The sequence below is a fragment of the Heterocephalus glaber genome, unplaced genomic scaffold, assembly GCF_053883595.1.
Source record: "Heterocephalus glaber isolate CG9 unplaced genomic scaffold, H.glaber_assembly_v1.0 deba00001463, whole genome shotgun sequence".
NCBI classification, from domain to species: domain Eukaryota; kingdom Metazoa; phylum Chordata; class Mammalia; order Rodentia; family Bathyergidae; genus Heterocephalus; species Heterocephalus glaber.
The window spans coordinates 4,333,190-4,351,201 of NW_028258310.1; the positions used below are offsets into that span (position 1 = coordinate 4,333,190).

General features: G+C 37.6%; 1 long non-coding RNA gene across 3 annotated transcripts in view; it reads right to left on the minus strand.

Annotated features, from left to right (window-relative positions):
• Positions 1–3,431: 3,431 nt before the first annotated feature.
• LOC147826642 (uncharacterized) overlaps positions 3,432–18,012 on the minus strand; it is a 411,596-nt gene continuing 397,015 nt past the window's right edge. For 2 of the 3 annotated variants that reach the window (XR_015438815.1, XR_015438816.1), the window contains 4 exons: positions 17,078–17,231; positions 8,120–8,189; positions 7,685–7,851; positions 3,432–6,949 (listed from right to left, as the gene is read on the minus strand). This is a non-coding gene — a long non-coding RNA (uncharacterized LOC147826642). The remainder of the gene's footprint in view (positions 6,950–7,684; positions 7,852–8,119; positions 8,190–17,077; positions 17,232–18,012) is intronic. The other variant, XR_015438817.1, reaches the window with a different exon arrangement.

Below are 18,012 nucleotides of genomic sequence, written 5' to 3' on the forward strand. Positions count from 1 at the left end.
GAAATAAAAATCCCATTATTCGCTGATGTAATGATTATTCATTTAGAAAATCCAAAATAATGTGCAGAAAACTGATTATAACTCATCATTAAATGTAACAAGATCTCTAGACACAAATTAATAGATAAAATACACTTGGATTCTTGAATACCTAAAGCAAGTGGAAACTCAAATCCTAAGAATTAATACCACACTCAGTAGCATGAAAAATCTTATGCATCCAATAACAAATCTAATATTTTGTATTTGTTTGTTTATGTATTAATTTATTTTGGCTTTTGTGAGACCAGATCTTACTATGTAATTTGGGCTGGCCTTGAACTTGTGGTGATGCTCCTGCTTCAGTCTTTTGAGTGTTTGCGTTGAGAACTCTGCTGGGATTCTGATGGGCTTTTCTTTGTAGGTGATTTGTTTCTTTTCTCTAACTGCCTGTAGGATTTTGTTCTTCTGTTGGGTTTCTGGGATCTTGACTATTATATGTCTAGATGTAGATTTTTTTGATCATGGCTAGTTAGAGTTCTATATGCCTCACTTATCTGTATGTCCAATTCTCCACCTCTGTCTGGGAAATTTTCTACTATTACTTCTGTGAACAGTTTTTTCATGTCAATTGTGCTTTCTCCTGTTTTTTCATGGACACCTATCAGTCTTATGTTATTCTTCTTTGCATCATCTAGCAGCTGTTGAATTGATTTCTCATAGTCCCTTGCTATTTTTAAGAAATCTCTGTTTTCATGGTCCTTCACTGCAATCCTGTCTTCTATCTCTAACATTCTATCTTCAGATTCTCAATCTGCTCTGCATGCTTTCAATGGAGCTTTTAATCTCCTTAATATCTGTTTGATTCTGTTTCATGGATTCCATTTCTTTCTTATGTTGGGGGATCATGGTTTCCATTTCTTTCTTATGTTGGGCATTCCTGGCTTCCAGCATGTTTCTGAGCTCATCTATCTTTTTATCAGTTTTTGTTCTACAGCCTCTAATCATGTCTTTCACTCTGCTCACCATCTCTGTAGTTATCTGAGAAATTATTTCTACTTTTATTTTTTCTAGAGACTCATTCATCTGTTTTGTTACTTCCTGTGCTATCAGTTCAGGGTGTCCAGGTGGTTGATTATCAGCCTTTTCCACCTTGTTTCCCCCAGAATTTGCCTTTTGTTGGGTGGAAATCTGAGTTTGTACCTTGCTTAAATGTCTTCTAATTTTTGTTCTGGGTACTGTCCTTGGTTTAGTTCCTGGGTTGATACTTTGAAGTTGCTTATTGTAAGTATCTTTATTGATGTATTTAGAACCCTTATGGAATGATTGCTTCTCAAAGGTGTCTTCCAGATATAGCTGGTCTTTAGGTTTCGAGTCTCTAATGGCTCCGAGGCTATCTCATTTTCCTTATACTAGGAAGGTTCATTGACTAGATCAATAACAACACCTTAGCCCAAGTGATACCATCAGCAACACCATTGCATCAAGTACATCTTTGAAAAAGACATTTTGTGGTAGTTATTAATCTATCACCTTTAGCTGTGTGAATTAAATCAAGATCGAGGACCAACCCAACATGTAGTGAATAAACTCTTCAATATAACAACTTTACCCTTCGGGATGGGGAGTTAGAATGGGTTGGGGAGGGAGGGACAGATGGGAAGAAGGATACGAGAAGGTTAGCAGTGTGGCCAGAGAACACAGTTGAGAAGGAAAAAGAGAATAATAGGAAAATAAAGAAGAACTCTTAATGAGGACCAAAACGGGGACAAAAATGAAAGATGAACAATGTGGGAGAGCAAGAGAGTGAGTGTAAGAGAGAGAGAAAGGAAAGAGAAAAGAAAGAAGAAAAGAAAAGAAAAAAAGGAGAGGAAAAACAAATATTTGCAAAGAGTGGGAAAAAAAAGTAAAGATAGGAGCAAAGGAAAATAAAAGAGAAAAAACAAACTAATAATATTAATTTTGGGAATAAAAAATAACAATGAAGATGAACTGCCTTTCAGGGTATGTCTCTGCTGTCACAATAGACAATGTGGGTAGCAGTGTGCAGATGTAAGTCAATGAGTCTCAGCAAGCTAGTCACAGACCCATGAGCTTCAGGTAGATTTCTGGCTGCAAGTCCCAAGTTGAACTCCTTGTCCTCCTGTAGGGTTGAACTCTGCAGAGTTGTATTGCAGGTTCCAGCTGCCCTTCCCTTGAAGATAGTCCCGGTCCTGATGGGAGGTGAAGATGACTTCAACTTACCCCGTACCGTGGTCTGGTGGTCCGGTGTCCTCTGCGTCTTTGTAGTGTGGAACCAGGTGGCTGTACAGAAAAGACGCCAGAGGAGCAGGGCGGGGGCCAGGGACGGGGGGGGGGGGGGGGTCCTGCGGGCTGACTTGGCATGGAACGCACGACTCGCAGCCTTGGTACGGCATCTGCAGACCTGCCTGTCTGCGGCAGGCTGATTCGGCGTTTTCGGCGTGACTCATGACCTCCCTCCAATTATCTCAGTGGAAGACTTCAGAAGTCCATGAGACTCTAGAAGTCATTAAATGTATGGCTGACTGATTAATGCAGAATATTTCGGTCGTGGTATTTTACTGATGTCAATCAGAACATGGAAAGTTTTTCCATATATGGAAATTCTCAAAGTTCCTACACCCAGGAACTATCACAAACTGGACGTCCCCCTGACCTCAAGGTCACTTGGTGAAGTGAAATTCCATGACAGCTGTTCACCGGTCAATGGAAAGGGACAGAGACGCTGCCACCTGAGATCAAGCAAAGAGGTGCCCTTGCTTTTCCACTTGTCAGTCCTTAACGAGCCGTTTAAGGCCACTCTAAAGTCACCGACGTGACGCAGGGAAAGGAATATCACGTGCTCCCATTTGGCACACCTGGTCCAAATCCCTCCTCAGCGCCTGGGAACCTCCGTGACCCCTCTTCTCAGGTTTTGATGTATACCCTTTTTTGAATACCTTACGAGACCTATGGCTGCTTGGAGAAATGCTCACCCATAGCTCCTGCGTCTGGACCTTTTACTTCTAAAAGATTCCTGTTTTACCAGTTGAAATAGTTAATTTGAAGGCCAACTAAATTAGATTAATCTGTCAAATTTTAAATTAATAAAAGCAGTTGTTTGATATAATGTAGGTTGAGCATAGAAGAGAGAAAACTCAAAATCCTATCCACATTAGTAAAAAGTAGCTAAAGAGATCAATCAGAATATATTTTCTTATGAAATCGCAAGATGCTATGAAGAAGTCACAGCAGGACCTGCTACTTCAGGTACCTCATTACTTTTCCTATTTGGAATATATGAATTACTTAGGTACAAAGAATTCATCAAGAAACCATTACATCAAAGGGATAGATCCTCTTTTTTAAATGACAGATTTACTAAACTAAAATTTGCATATGATACATATCACTTTTATATTTTATCTGCACAAAATTATTAAACAATTAAACATTCTTTAAAACAGAGAAACTTAGCAATCACAAAACCACAGTCATTTATTAACATTTTTAAATAATTTATAGCAGTATATAGTTCTCAGAACAAAAGACACAATATTTGTTATAAAAAAGTGTTAGGATGTTCTTAGCAACAATTTTTAATGATGTGGCCACCCAAAATTTACAGGCTAGTTGATTATCTGAAACTAAAGTTTAAAAGTTTTATGTCATTTGAAATATGTTTTTGTTCTATTTAATTTTTTCATTCACACAGCAAAAAAAAAGGAGAAGATATAAAAATAATTTTCTTAAAATGAAATCTCTATTAATATTCCAAATGTGACATCATTTTGGGTCTGACACTTTCTTCATTCTTTCATTTCATGGTCAAATCAATAACAGTGAGGTTTTATTTACTCAGCATTACACAGTGAAATTACTTGTAAAGCTAAAAAATAAATAGGAAAACATTTCTGACACACAAAAACCATTATATCAAGGCATTGTTTAATCAGATACTTGACAGAATTCTTCTTTTATCCCTCTCCCAACTTTTCTACAAACTCTGCTGGCTCAACAAAACAAATAGATAAAAACAGCCTTTAGCATCAGGTAATTTATGACTCCCAGTGACTGGTGACAATAGATTGCCTTGAATGTTAAGGGAGGCACATGACAGAGATGGAGCAAACAATGTATTTCATGCTGCAGAGACATGAATTTAAACTTCACCTAATAGGGACTATAAAAAGTCATCATGTGGATCTGAAATGTGTTTCAATGCTTATGAAATGTGCTGTAATATCCAGGAAGACAGCAACAGTGGTGCCATCGACTCCTCCAGCCTGCAGCAACAGAATGCCTAGCACCGTTACCTCAATGTGCTAAGGGTCTGGTCCTAACACAACCATCGGATTAGTTTAGTAAAGTAGGCCAAATGTTGTACTTTGTAGAATTGCCCAGGAGCATAGTTTGGCTTCTGCAAACTTGCCGAACTATAGTTGAGCTAGGCTAATTCCTCATTCATGTGTGCTGATGTAGGAAGTAAATTTAAAACCTTTTGTTCGATTTTGACATTTTTTTCCTTAGGTATTTCAATTCGTTACTCCAAACTTTTCCAACTGCAGAGGCAAGGGTATATTCATATTGGCTATTTTAATGCAATGCCAGGGTTTGCAGAATTCTCTTTTATGCTGCTGAAAGGAGAGATGTATGAACTGCTTCTTTTCTGACAAACCTAGTACAATATGTATGCAGTTTCTGGCTTACAGAGAATTACAGAACATGGGAATTTAGAAGATAAACTTCTCCTTTATACTCACTGACTGCTTGTGGTATTGGCAAATACCCAACCATCAAGCATGCTTTTTATTTACTTTCTATTTAAAATGTATAACTTTATTGTCATTTGCTAAACACACACATATACAAAAATTAAAATTATTCAAAGAAAAGCAATGCAAGGGAAAAAAACTATAATAATATTCAAATATCATAGAACTCAACCAACGCAAAACTGAAAAGTACTTAAACATTTTTCCATATAATTTAATAAAAACATCTCAAGCATTAACATAACATCAGAAGATGTGATTTGTTTTAGAAAGATTTTCAAAACTAATATTGAATGAATAGTGGTCTGGAGAAAAAATTCTAGTTAACTAGTAGACTCCACATAGGCCAAAAATTGTTTTTAATTTAAATTTCAATAAAGTCATGTGACACGTGATGAAAATATAATCTGAGAAATATGTTATTAGGCAATTTCACCCATGTGTATCGCAAAGTACCACACAGAGTGCCAATTTCTAAGTGCAAACTGAAAAGGTATACATCAATCATCTGTGATGGCCGCTTGATATTATCCAAATACACAGTTAAACATGAGACACATGAGGCTACCACTGGCATAGAATCACACTATTTTACAGTAAACTCTTTTATATAAGTAGAATTATGCTTTAAAGGATGAAAAGCACAGCATGTTATGATGAGTACATAAAACAGTAACAGTCATGTATCTATCGAGTACTGTATACTATACATAGTTGTATGTGCTTCTTCTGGAAACACACCCTTCTCTCCTTTGATCTCAGTGACTCTTCCTTCCCAACCCACTGATGAGCTCCAGCCTAGTCTCTACCTTCATCTCTTCCTATAGTTCTAAACACAATCTACATATGGATTCTTTCCAGATTCCAGCCTGTAACTCTGATCTCTCCCCTTCCCCTCATGTCACCCCTATCCCTTTGAAACTTTTCTTCCTATTTGAAATTATCAATTATTCATTTTAATCATTTTAATCCTTAATTACACTTTCAGTTTCTCACACTAGAGAAACTCTTTGGTATTTACACATATGTGTCCTATTTATTTCACTAAAGAGGATGGCCTCAATATGCATCCATTTAGCTATAAATGTCTCTAGCTTCTCGTTCTTTAAGGCTGAGTAGTACTTCATTTTATAAAAAAAAAAAACAAACCACATCTTCTTTAACCAGTCTCCAGTTGATGGGCACTTGGGCTGTTTCCAAGCCTTAGCTATTACAAACTGTGCAGTTATAAACATGGGTACACATATATCACTATGGTATGATTCTTTTAATTCTTTGGGGAAGATACCCAGCAGGGGAAGAGCTGGGTCAAATGGGACCTCTAAGCCTAGTTCTTTGAGGTATTTCCATACTGACTTCCACAGTGGCTGCACCAGTCTGCACTCCCACCTACAATGGAGAAGGGTTCCTTTCTCCACACACCCCTGCCAACAATTGTTATTGGATGATTTCTTTATAACAGCCACTCTTTCTGGGGTGAGGTGGAATCTCAGTGTTGTTTTCATCTACATCTCTCGAATGACCAGTAACATTGAACATTTTTTCATATATTTATTTGCTGCTTTTACTTCTTTGTCTGAGAAATGTCTGTTCATTTCAGATGCCCATTTTCGAATTGGGTCTTTGAATTTGGGGGGTCTGATTTTTTTCAGTTCTTTATATATTCTAGATAGTAGTCCTTTGTCTAAGGTACAACTGCTGAAAATTTTTTTCACATTGTAGGGTGTCTCTTAGCTCTGTTGGTGGTTTCTCTTGCAGTGCAGAAGCTTTTTAATAAGATGAGATCCAGTTGTTGATTCTTTCTGCTAGTTCCCATGCTGCTGAGGTTTTGTTCATAAAGTCTTTTCCTATGCCAATGTCTTCAAGAGTTCTACCTAACTTATCTTCCAGGAAATTTAATATTTCTGTCTTAATATTTAAATCTTTAATCCACTTAGAACTTAGTTTAGTGCATGGTGATGGGTATGGGTCTAGTTTTAATCTTTGGCAGGTTGAAATCCAGTTTTCCCAGCACCATTTATTAAAGAGGCTATCTTTCCTCCAATGAGGATGGTTGGCTCCTTTGTCAAAGATGAGGTGGCTGAGTGTGTCTGGAGTTGTTTCTGCATCTTCTAATCTGTTCCACTGGTCCTCAGGTCTGTTTCTTTGCCATTACCATGCTGTTTTTATCACAGAAAGCATGCTTTTTAGACACACTTTTTAGAGAAAACAAAAACAAAGCAAACATGAATGTATGTCTATGCAGCTATAGAAATGCTACAATTACTCTCTTTTTTTTTCCTTTATTGGTACATTTTAGGTATACAATACATTTACATTTATCATTGGGTGCTTGTACCTGTACACAATGTATCTTAGTTCTTATTTTTTTCCCCATTTTCTGTTTGCCCTTCACCCCCACCACGCTTCCCTATTTACATAGACTTTGTTTCCATTTTTTTTCTTTTCTCATAATTTTTCCTTTCTCTTCTTCCCTTTCCCCTTCCCCTCCCACCACCCCTACACCTTTTCCTATTTCAGATTATCAGTTATTCATTTTAATCATTTTAGTCCTTATTTACACTTTCAGTTTCTCACACTAGAGAAACTATTCGGTATTCACATGTGTGCCCTATTTATTTCACTTAAGAGTGTGGCCTCAATATGCATCCATTTAGCTATAAATGTCTGTAGTTTCTCATTCTTTATGGCTGAGTAGTACTCCATTTTATAAAAAAAAAACATCTTCTTTATCCAGTTTCCAGTTGATGGGCACTTGGGCTGTTTCCAAACTTTAGCTATTACAAACTGTGCCACTATAAACATTGGTGCACATATATCACTGTGGTATGATTCTTTTCATTCTTTGGGGGCTACAATTACTTTCATAGAAAACTTGTAGCAACCATTTCATGAAGAAAATGGCTTTATGTTCAGAATCCTGAACTTACCTTCTACTAAGTTTCCATCTGTAGTGTTTTTTATTTACAGCAGTATTCATTTTCCACTGATGTTATGAACAGATGAGTCCTAATATTTTTAGTGATCTGGCTTCAGGGTCATAGAGCAAGTGCTCTTGTTACCCCTTTCAAAATCTCTCCACAGGGCTGATGGATTTCTGAAATGCCATAATTATTCATTAAATACTTTATATGATGTGTATTTCCTACTAATATATAAATTTCTAAATAAGTAACCACCATTTTCAATTTAATATAGACAAGTAGATAATATATATCTTTGAGAGCAGGAGAAAAAGTAGGGCACAGAAAAGATATATACAAGGTGTAAAAAAATATATATATATATAGTGAATGCTTAAATTAAAAAAATATTACTGTAAAAGACACATTGTCATTAATCCCCCTTAAAATACTCCCCCTTACTTTGCACACACTTGTCCCATCATTCTTGCCACTTTCTGAAGCAGTTCTGGAAGTCCTCTTTCACTAGTGTCTTTATAAGATGTAATAAAAATTGTGGTGAATGAAGTTGCTGAGTGACATCCAATAGAAAACCAGATTAGTAAAATTATTATGAATCCGGCATTGTGCAGAGAAACTTCTGGTTACTCCTCAAACTCAAAATAATCATGAAAGATAAACATTTGAAATTAATTCAGACATACACCAAAGCAGACATGACAACACAAATAGACACTCATAACAACACCAATGAATTGTGGGTGATAAAAATGAAATCTACAGAATGTAAATTTACAATTCCTTTTCCAAAATCCATACAGACAGAAATAATTCAACATTCAGAAATTGTTTTAGGATTTTCAAAACATAAAATAGTTACCAATGTTATATATAGACACCACCACCACTGTGGTCTAGGGTGGCTATTATTATGAAACAGTACTATTTCTACAGTGAAACATGAATATTCATACAAAAGTTGATTTATAAATTTTTTTAAAGACAAATAGCCTCAAAAGAGCTCAGGATAGATCTTTTTGAACCAAATAAGTTTGCCACAATCATAGGCACTATTGATTTAAGAATCAAGAATAAGGGGGCAGGTCTGTGCATGCACTACCGAGGTCCCGAGTCATGCGGAAGATGCCGAACCACCCCGTTGCAGACAGGCAGGTCTGCCCATGCCCTACCAAGGTCCCCAGAGTCCCACAGAAGACTCAGAATCACCCCGCTGCAGACAGACAGGTCTGCCCATGCCCTACCGAGGTCCTAAGTGGCACAGAACACACCGAATCAGCCCGTTGCAGACAGGCAGATCTGCACATGCTCTACCAAGGTCCCAAATCACGCGGAACAGGCTGAATCACCCCAATGCAGACAGGTAGCCACCTGGTTCCACACTACGAAGACACAGAGGACACCAGACCACCAGACCAAGGTACTGAGTCCTGCTGCTTTCAGCCCAGAGGTAGGTGATTCTGAGCCGCTGTCCCACTGCTCCTGGTCCAGAGAAAGGGGCTTCCCGGCCACCATCCCTCCCATCCCTCCTGGCCCAGAGGTAGGAGCTTCTGAGCAACCATCCCACTGCTCCTGGTACAGAGGAAGGGGCTTCCTGGCCACCATCCCTCCTGCTGCTCCCAGCCCACAGGAAAGGGCTTTTGGGTCACCATCCCTACCGCTGCTCCCAGCCCCTGTCCCACCTCTCCCAGCTTAGAGAATGTAATCCGTGCAAGTGCTAACAGCCCCCCGCCACAGTCAAAATGAGAAAACACATAAATAAGTCTCAAAACCAGACTTCCAGATCACCTACAGCAACCCCAAAGGAAAATGAGATGGAACACTCTGATACTCAACCACCTGGACCCACTGAACTGGCAACAAAAGGGGATCTGGAAAAAATGAAATCAGAAATAATTTCTCACATAACAGGAGAAATTGGGCCCCTACTGCAAGACATGATTAATAAATCTAGAGAGGAGCTCAGGAACATGATGGAATCCCAACATAAGAAACAAATGGAATCCATAAAACAGATGCAAATAGATTTCCAGGACATGAAAAACTCCATGGAAAGTCTACACAGCAGAATGAGCCAATGTGAGGACAGAATTTCAGATATAGAAGATAAGATTGCAATTAGTGACCAGGAAAAGAAAAATTGCTTCAAAATTATAAGGGAACATGAGAAATCAATCCAGCAGCTGCTAGATGATGCAAAGAAAAATAACATAAGACTGATTGGGCTCAATGAAGAAACAGGAGAGAGTGCGGATGACATAAAAAATCTCTTCACAGAAATAATGGCAGAAAACTTCCCAAGCAGGGGAAAAGAGCTTGACATACAGATAAGTGAGGCATATAGGACTCCAAATAGCCTTGATCAAAAAAAATCTACACATAGGCATATAATTGTTAAGATTCCAGAAACACAACAGAAGAACAAAGTTCTCCAAGCAGTCAGAGAAAAGAAACAAATCACATACAAAGGAAAGCCCATCAGAATCACAGCAGACTTCTCAACACAAACTATCAAGGCAAGAAGAGCTTGGAGTGACATATTCCAAGCCCTAAAAGAAAACAGCCTCCAACCCAGATTGATGTACCCTGCAAAACTATCCTTCAAAATGGATGGAGAAATAAGATACTTTCATGACAAAGAGCACCTTAGGAACTTCACGAATACCTAACCAGCACTCCAAAGAATTTTACACAATATCCTAGGAACAGACATTGAGGCTCACAACCCCAGGAAGCAAAGCAGAATGAACCCATCTGGCATGACAAGAAATTAAATGGAAATGGGGAGAACCCAACAAAAAGAAAATGTCATGGCAATGACAAGTCAATATGTTTCAGTTATAACCATCAATATTAATGGTCTCAACTCATCAATCAAAAGAAATAGACTGGCAGAATGGGTCAAGAAGCAAAATCCAACCATATGCTGCATACAAGAAACACACTTAATTCAAAAGGAAACTCATACACTGAAAGTTAAAGGGTGGAAAACAATACTCCATGTGACAGGAACCCGAAAAAAAGCAGGAGTAGCTATCCTTTTGGCAGATCAAGTAGATTTCAAACCAAAACTGACTAAGAGACATGAAGAAGGACACTACATCCTTGTAAAGGGAAGAATCCAAGAGGAAGAGATGACAATCATAAATATCTATGCATCAAACACTAGTGCACCCAACTACATAAAACAAATACTAACGGACATGAAAAGCCATATATGCACTAATACAATTGTAGTGAGGGACCTCAACACCCCACTGTCACAAATAGATAGATCAACTAGACTAAAAATAAGTAATGAAATACTAGAACTCAATCGAACTCTTGAACAAATGTACTTAACAGATGTTTACAGAGTCTTCCACCCCACAAAATCAGAATACACATTCTTCCCATGTGCACATGGGTCATTCTCCAAAATAGACCACATATTCACACACAGAACATGTTTAAGTAAGGGCAAAGGAATTGAAGTTATCCCCTGTATATTATCAGACCACAGTGTGATGAAATTGGAGATCCATAGCAAAGGAAACAAAAAATTTCATAAACACATGGAAAATGAACAACACACTTCTGAATAACCAATGGGTCACAGAGGAAATTAAAGAAGAAATCAGACAGTTCCTTCAATTAAATGACAATGACAACACAACATATCAGAATCTATGGGACACAATGAAAGCAATCTTATGAGGGAAATTCGTAGCAGTGAATACGCATATTAGAAAAACAGAATGAGCCCAATTAAACTACCTGATGTTGAACCTGAAGCTTCTAGAAAAAGAAGAGCAGGACAACCCCAAAGCTCATACAAGGGAGGAAATTATAAAGATCAGAGTAGAAATCAATGCAATGGAGACTAAGAGAACGATACAAAAAAATCAATGAAGCCAAGAGGTGGCTCTTTGAAAGAATCAACAAAATTGACAAACCTTTAGCCAACCTTGTCAGAAAAAGGAAAGAAAAGGCCCAAATCCATGCAACTAGGAATGAAAAGCGTGAAATGACAACAGACCCAGCAGAAATCCAGAGGATCATCAATACCTACTTCCAGAACCTGTACACCAATAAGATGGACAACACAGAATAAATGGACAGATTCCTAGGTACACATGAATAGCAAAGTTGAACGAAGAAGACCTAAAAGTTCTGAACAACCCAATATCAACCAATGAAATAGAAAATGTAATGAAAAACTTATCAACTAAGAAAAGCCTGGGCCCTGATGGCTTCACTGCTGAATTCTACAAGACATTTAGAGAGGAACTGCTGCCACTACTATTTAAACTCTTCAATGAAATTGAAAGGGAAGCAATACTCTCAAATTCATTCCTGGAAGCAAGCATCACCTTGATCCCCAAAGCAGAGAAAGACCCAACTGAAAAAGAGAACTATAGGCCAATCTCACTAATGAACATAGATGCAAAAATCCTTAATAAGATACTGGCAAACAGAATGCAGAAGATCATCAAGGAGATCATACACCCTGATCAAGTGGGATTCATCCCAGAGATGCAGGGATGGTTCAGTATACAAAAATCAATCAATGTAATGCACTATATCAATAGAGCCAAGGACAAAAACCATATGATTATCTCCATAGATGCAGAAAAAAAAATTGACAAAATCCAACATGCATTTATGATAAAAACCCTACAAAAAATTGGAATAGATGGTCTCTACCTCAAACTGATAGAAGCCATCTATGAAAAACCACAGCCAATATCAGACTAAATGGTAAAAAACTGAAATCCTTCACTCTAAAATCAGGAACAAGACAAGGATGTCCACTATCACCACTCTTGTTCAATAGAGTTCTGGAAACATTAGCCATGGCAATTAGACAAGAGAAAGAAATAAAAGGAATAAAGATAGGTAATGAAGAAGTCAAATTGTCATTATTTGCAGATGACATGATACTCTATATAGAAGACCGAAGAACTCCACCAAAAGTCTGCTAGACTTAATAACAAAATTCAGTCAAATAGCTGGTTATATAGTCAACACACAAAAATCAATAGCTTTCCTCTACACAAATGATAGACTCACTGAGAGAGAAATAGGGCAAATAATTCCTTTCACAATAGCATCCAAAAAACTGAAATACCTAGGAATCAATCTAATGAAAGAAATCAAAGACCTCTTCTCTGAAAACTATAGCACTCTGAAAAGAGAAATTGAAGATGATATCAGAAAATGGACAGACATCCCCTGCTCCTGGGTAGGAAGGATTAATTGAGTGAAAATAGCCATTCTTCCAAAACTGCTATATATATTTAATGCAATTCCAATTGAGATCCCAGCAGCATACTTCATGGACCTCGAGAAAACAATCCAAAAATTCATTTGGAACAAGAAGAGACCCAGAATAGCAAAAGCAATTCTAGGTAACAGAGACATGGCAGGGGGTATCACAATCCTCAACCTGCAACTCTACTACAAAGCTACTGTGATAAAAACAGCATGGTACTGGCAAAGAAACAGACTTGAGGACCAGTGGAACAGATTAGAAGATGCAGAAACAATGCCAGACACACTCAGCCATCTCATCTTCAATAAAGGGCCAAACACCCTCACTGGAGTAAAGATAGCCTCCTTAATAAACGGTGCTGGAAAAATTGGGCTTCAACTTGCCAAAGATTAAAACTAGACCTGTATCTCTCACCATGCACTAAACTAAAATCAAAATGGATGAAATATCTAAATATTAAAATAGAAACTCTGAACCAGTTGGAACAGAGGTTAGGTAGAACCCTTGAAGACATCAGTGTAGAAAAAGATTTTATGAACAAAACCTCAGTTGCCCATGAACTGGCACAAACAATCAACAAGTGGGATCTCTTCTTATTAAAAGGCTTCTGCACAGCAAAAGAAACCACCAGCAGTGTGAAGAGACAACCCACAATGTGGGAAAAAATCTTCACCTGCTCTTCCTCAGACAGAGGTCTACTATCTTGAATCTATAAAGAACTTAAAAAGATCAGATCTCCCAAATTTAAAGACCCAATCCAAAAATGGGCATCTGAAATGAACAGACATTTCTCAGACAAAGAAGTAGAAATAGCAAATAAATACATGAAAAAATGTTCAACATCACTGGTCATTCGAGAGATGCAAATGAAAACAATGCTGAGATTCCACTTCACTCCAGAAAGAATGGCTGCTATCATGAAATCAACCAATAACAAATGCTGGTGGGGCTGTGGGGAAAGAGGAACCCTGCTCCACTGCTGGTGGGAGTGTAGACTGGTGCAAGCACTGTGGAAATCAGTATGGAGATTCCTCAAAGAACTAGAACTGGAAGTCCCATTTGATCCTGCTATTCCAGTGCTGGGGATCTTCTCCAAAGAATTAAAAGAATCATACCACAGTGATATATGTGCGCCCATGTTCATAGCAGCACAGTTTGTAATAGCTAATTCTTGGAAACAGCCCAAATGCCCATCAACTGGAGACTGGATAAAGAAAATGTGGGGTTTTTTATAAAATGGAGTACTACTCAGCCATAAAAAATGAGAAATTAGAGACATTTACAGCTAAGTAGATGCACATTGAGGTGATACTCTTAAGTGAAATAAATAGGACACACATGAATAAATACTGAATAGTTTCTCTGGTGTGAGAACTGAAAGTGTAAATAAGGACTAAATGTATAATAGGTAATGTGAAATAGGAAGAAAAGGGGCAAAGGGGAAGGAAGTGGGAGGGCTAGGGGAAGGGATAGAAAGGAATGGGATTAATATGAGAAAATGGAAAAATAGGAACAAAATCTTTGTAAATAGGGAGGACTGGAGGGGTTGAAGGGACGGCTGGGCAAGGGTGAAAAATAAGAACCAAGAGAGAATATGTAAAGGTGCAAATTTCCAATGATGAATGTCATTATATTGTATACCTGAAATGTACCATTGATTAGAATGAACAATCAATAATGCAAAATAGGAATAAAAGGTCCAAAGGGGTAGGGGTAGTGGGAGGGTCATGGGAAAGGAAAAAAGGGAAAGGAAAAATGATAAGAAATGGAAAAAATGGAAATAAAGTCTTTGTAAATAGGGAAGAGTGGAGGGCGTGAAGGGAGGGCTAGGAATGGGGAAAAAATAAGAACCAAGATGCATCATGTAAAGGTACAATTCCCAATGAGAAATGTAATTGTGTTGTATACCTACAATGTACCAATAAAAGAATTTAATTTAAAAAAAAGAATAAGGGATTGTAGATTCTACCATAAGTGTTTTGCTCATTGTTATGGTTTGTATCTAGATGCCCCTGAAAGCCTCATGCTATCACAGTGAGATATCTGGAAGATTATTGGACTATAGGGACAGTATAGCTGACTTACTGTTAGGAGGTGGGTCCTGGTTGAAAGAAATGGGTCACTGTGGGCATGAACCCGAGGTTAAATCTCCCTTCCCAGATACCTCCCTTGACTCTCTCTGCTTCCTGGCTGCCTTAAAGTGAGCAACTATTCTTCCATCGTGCCCCTGTTCCCTGTTGGCCTACCTTGAAGCCAGCTGACTATGGATTGAAACACAAGACAAAATAAACCTCCTTTAAATTATGGGTATCCTTTATCTCTAGCATGATGAGTCTCTGGTTTATGGCACATATGTCAAAAGCATCCAGAATAGAAGGAAGTGCTGTGAATGGATGACATGTAAGTAAGTACTGTTTCATTCTGTGGGGCCCCAAAATGCCACCCCAAAATATATTTCTTTGATATATTTCAAGATCACTATTCTGAGAAACTGTCTAACAAGCTGACCTTTTATAGAAGAAATTTACGACTATAAAGGAAATCTACATCTGTGAAGTAAATAGCCAGGAGACATAAATAGGCTTTTCTAACTGATATCCTCATTCCTGCCTAGAAAAGATTTTTTCCCCCACAGGAAAAAGAAATTGGGAATCTGATACCTGGCACAGACAAAAATGACCATGAGTGGCTTTTCCCAAGAGACTTCATTTTCATAACCTGACAATCCTTTTCTCTGTTCACTTGTCTCATCAACTTTCCTAGCTAGCCACAACCTTCCCCCTTAACCCAGATGTCCAAGCCCTGTTCCTTGTTTAGCGCTATAAAAATTTTAGCTGTCTAGTTCTCTCTCTTTTCTTGGAGTCTCATATTGTGCTTTTTTATGACTCCTATATGTCTGTCTGTTAATAACTTTGTTATGATTTTCTCTTATTAATCTGCATATTTGCAGTTTATTTCATAAACTACATGTATCACATCTTCAAAGGGAAAACAGTATATTTAAAACTTCTCCACATATCATTCAGAGTCACCTAGCCAAGTGCTCATCAAAGCCAGAGTGCAAGTTTAGGGGGACAGCTTTCTTCCTGTTGCTCCTCTCTGGTCAAAGTTCCTAAGTTAAGACACAATCATCTCTCAAGTGCAGCTGAGCAGACAGGGCTAAAAAGGAATTAGGGATGGCATCAGCTTGCTGCCTCTGCCTCCACCCTAACTGCCTTCAGGACTCTGTCTCTTTTAGGTCTGGAAGTAATTGTCTTCTTCCCAGCTGAGTAGAGACATCATCATCTTTTAAGTTCCTGTCCCTGGGCATAGGAACTCACAAAGAGAATTAGAGTGGCATGCAGAATAACTATTCCCTCCTCATTTGATTAACCATGGTGGTATTGTTTTCAAGTATTCTGTATTATCTCCAGCCTTGTATCCTTCATGTCCTGCTTCATGTTTCACCTTAGATAATGTACACTCACTTCTAATTAAATCAAACTCTTAAAAATTAGCTTCCCTCCAATCTTCTGTCTTTCCACAGCCAACTTGGCTCAAAATCCTTAAGGCATTCATGATTTCACTACTTAATTTGCTGCCATAACAGAAAGGAGTGAGTAAGATCAGCTGGTTCTTCATTCAGAATACAACTTCTTTCTTTTCCAGTCTATCTGTAAAATTCAGATACCTCTCAGAGAAGTTCATGCCTGATCTATGGTGACAGTCCTGTAAAAATAAGTAAATTAATTTAAAATCTAAAGCATTTTATCTTACCTGCACAACGTCTGACATACCAGTCAAATGACTTTCAGAGAAGTGTAATTTTCAGCTCTCTTTTTTCCTCCCATAACAACTGTTAAGTAAGCAAGTAGCCATTGAGCTCAAGATCAATGCTTTGAGTTTCTATGTAACGAACTGCAACATAATTTAGTCATAAGCAAGTGAAATCTAATTTAGGAGCAATAAAGAGCCGAGTTTCATCCACTCATAAGCAGCCAACTAATCAGATCATGCTGAAAACAAACATCTCACTACTGCCAATCAGGTGATTTCTCTAAAAAGCTCCCAAGTTCAGCACATAAAGTTTTCTGCTCATGCTGCTGAGTGAAACTGTCTTGCATTAGTCAGCCTTCCTATTGCTAGGGGAAAAAATATGTGGTACTCACAAATTAAAGATGGACAGATTTATTTGGATTAACAATTTCAGGGGGTTCAACCATGGTAAACTGGATTCAAGGCACAAACATCATGGTGGAGGACATGTTTTCTTATTTCTTCAGGTAATCCCTGGATGTCCTTGGTTAGAATCCAGGATTTGTTCTAGGAGGAATATGAACAGAGTTCTAAAGAATTTGCATATATTATCCTTTTTGTCTATTCCTTTTCCAAAATTCAGGGGTTAACAATTTGTCAATTGATTCCTAGGAACAGGGAGTAATTTCAGTTTCACAACTTACAGTTTCTTCCAATAATCATTTAAAAAATGGTTATAATGGTATTCTTAACTTTCTTGTTGCTCATAATATGAACTTCAATATAAACACCCTCATGATTTCTGATTGGAAAAATATGTAACTGATGCAGGAAATTTGAAAAAGTGTAGTATAATTGTCCCAACTGATACCCACTTACCAAACTTTCTAGACTAATTAATACTCTCCATTTTCTAGGTAAAACTTACTAATGCTCAATGATCATTGAATTTCTTGTGGCTGAGAAGCCTCTCTCTGGGCTGCTTGTAGCATCTCCTCTAATAGGCTGATTTGTATGCCATAATGGTTACCAGAATAAGGTTATTTATTCACAAACTCATTTATGCTAGTTGTACCTATTAATGTGTTTATGAGTGTAATTAAATGTCACATAAAGCAATAGAATATGAGCATGAACAGAAAGAGAGCTATTGACTCTATAAAAATAATTTGAATTCTTTGGAAAGACTTGATAAAATAAGTAATTAAAATTTTCTATTGCATTAGGTGTGTATATATAAATTTTTTTAAAATATAATAATCTGTACTCACATTTCCAAAACTTTAACTCCTTGCTAAAGAAGACAAAATAGGATTGGGATAGTTTATAAAAGAAAATAATGTAGAAC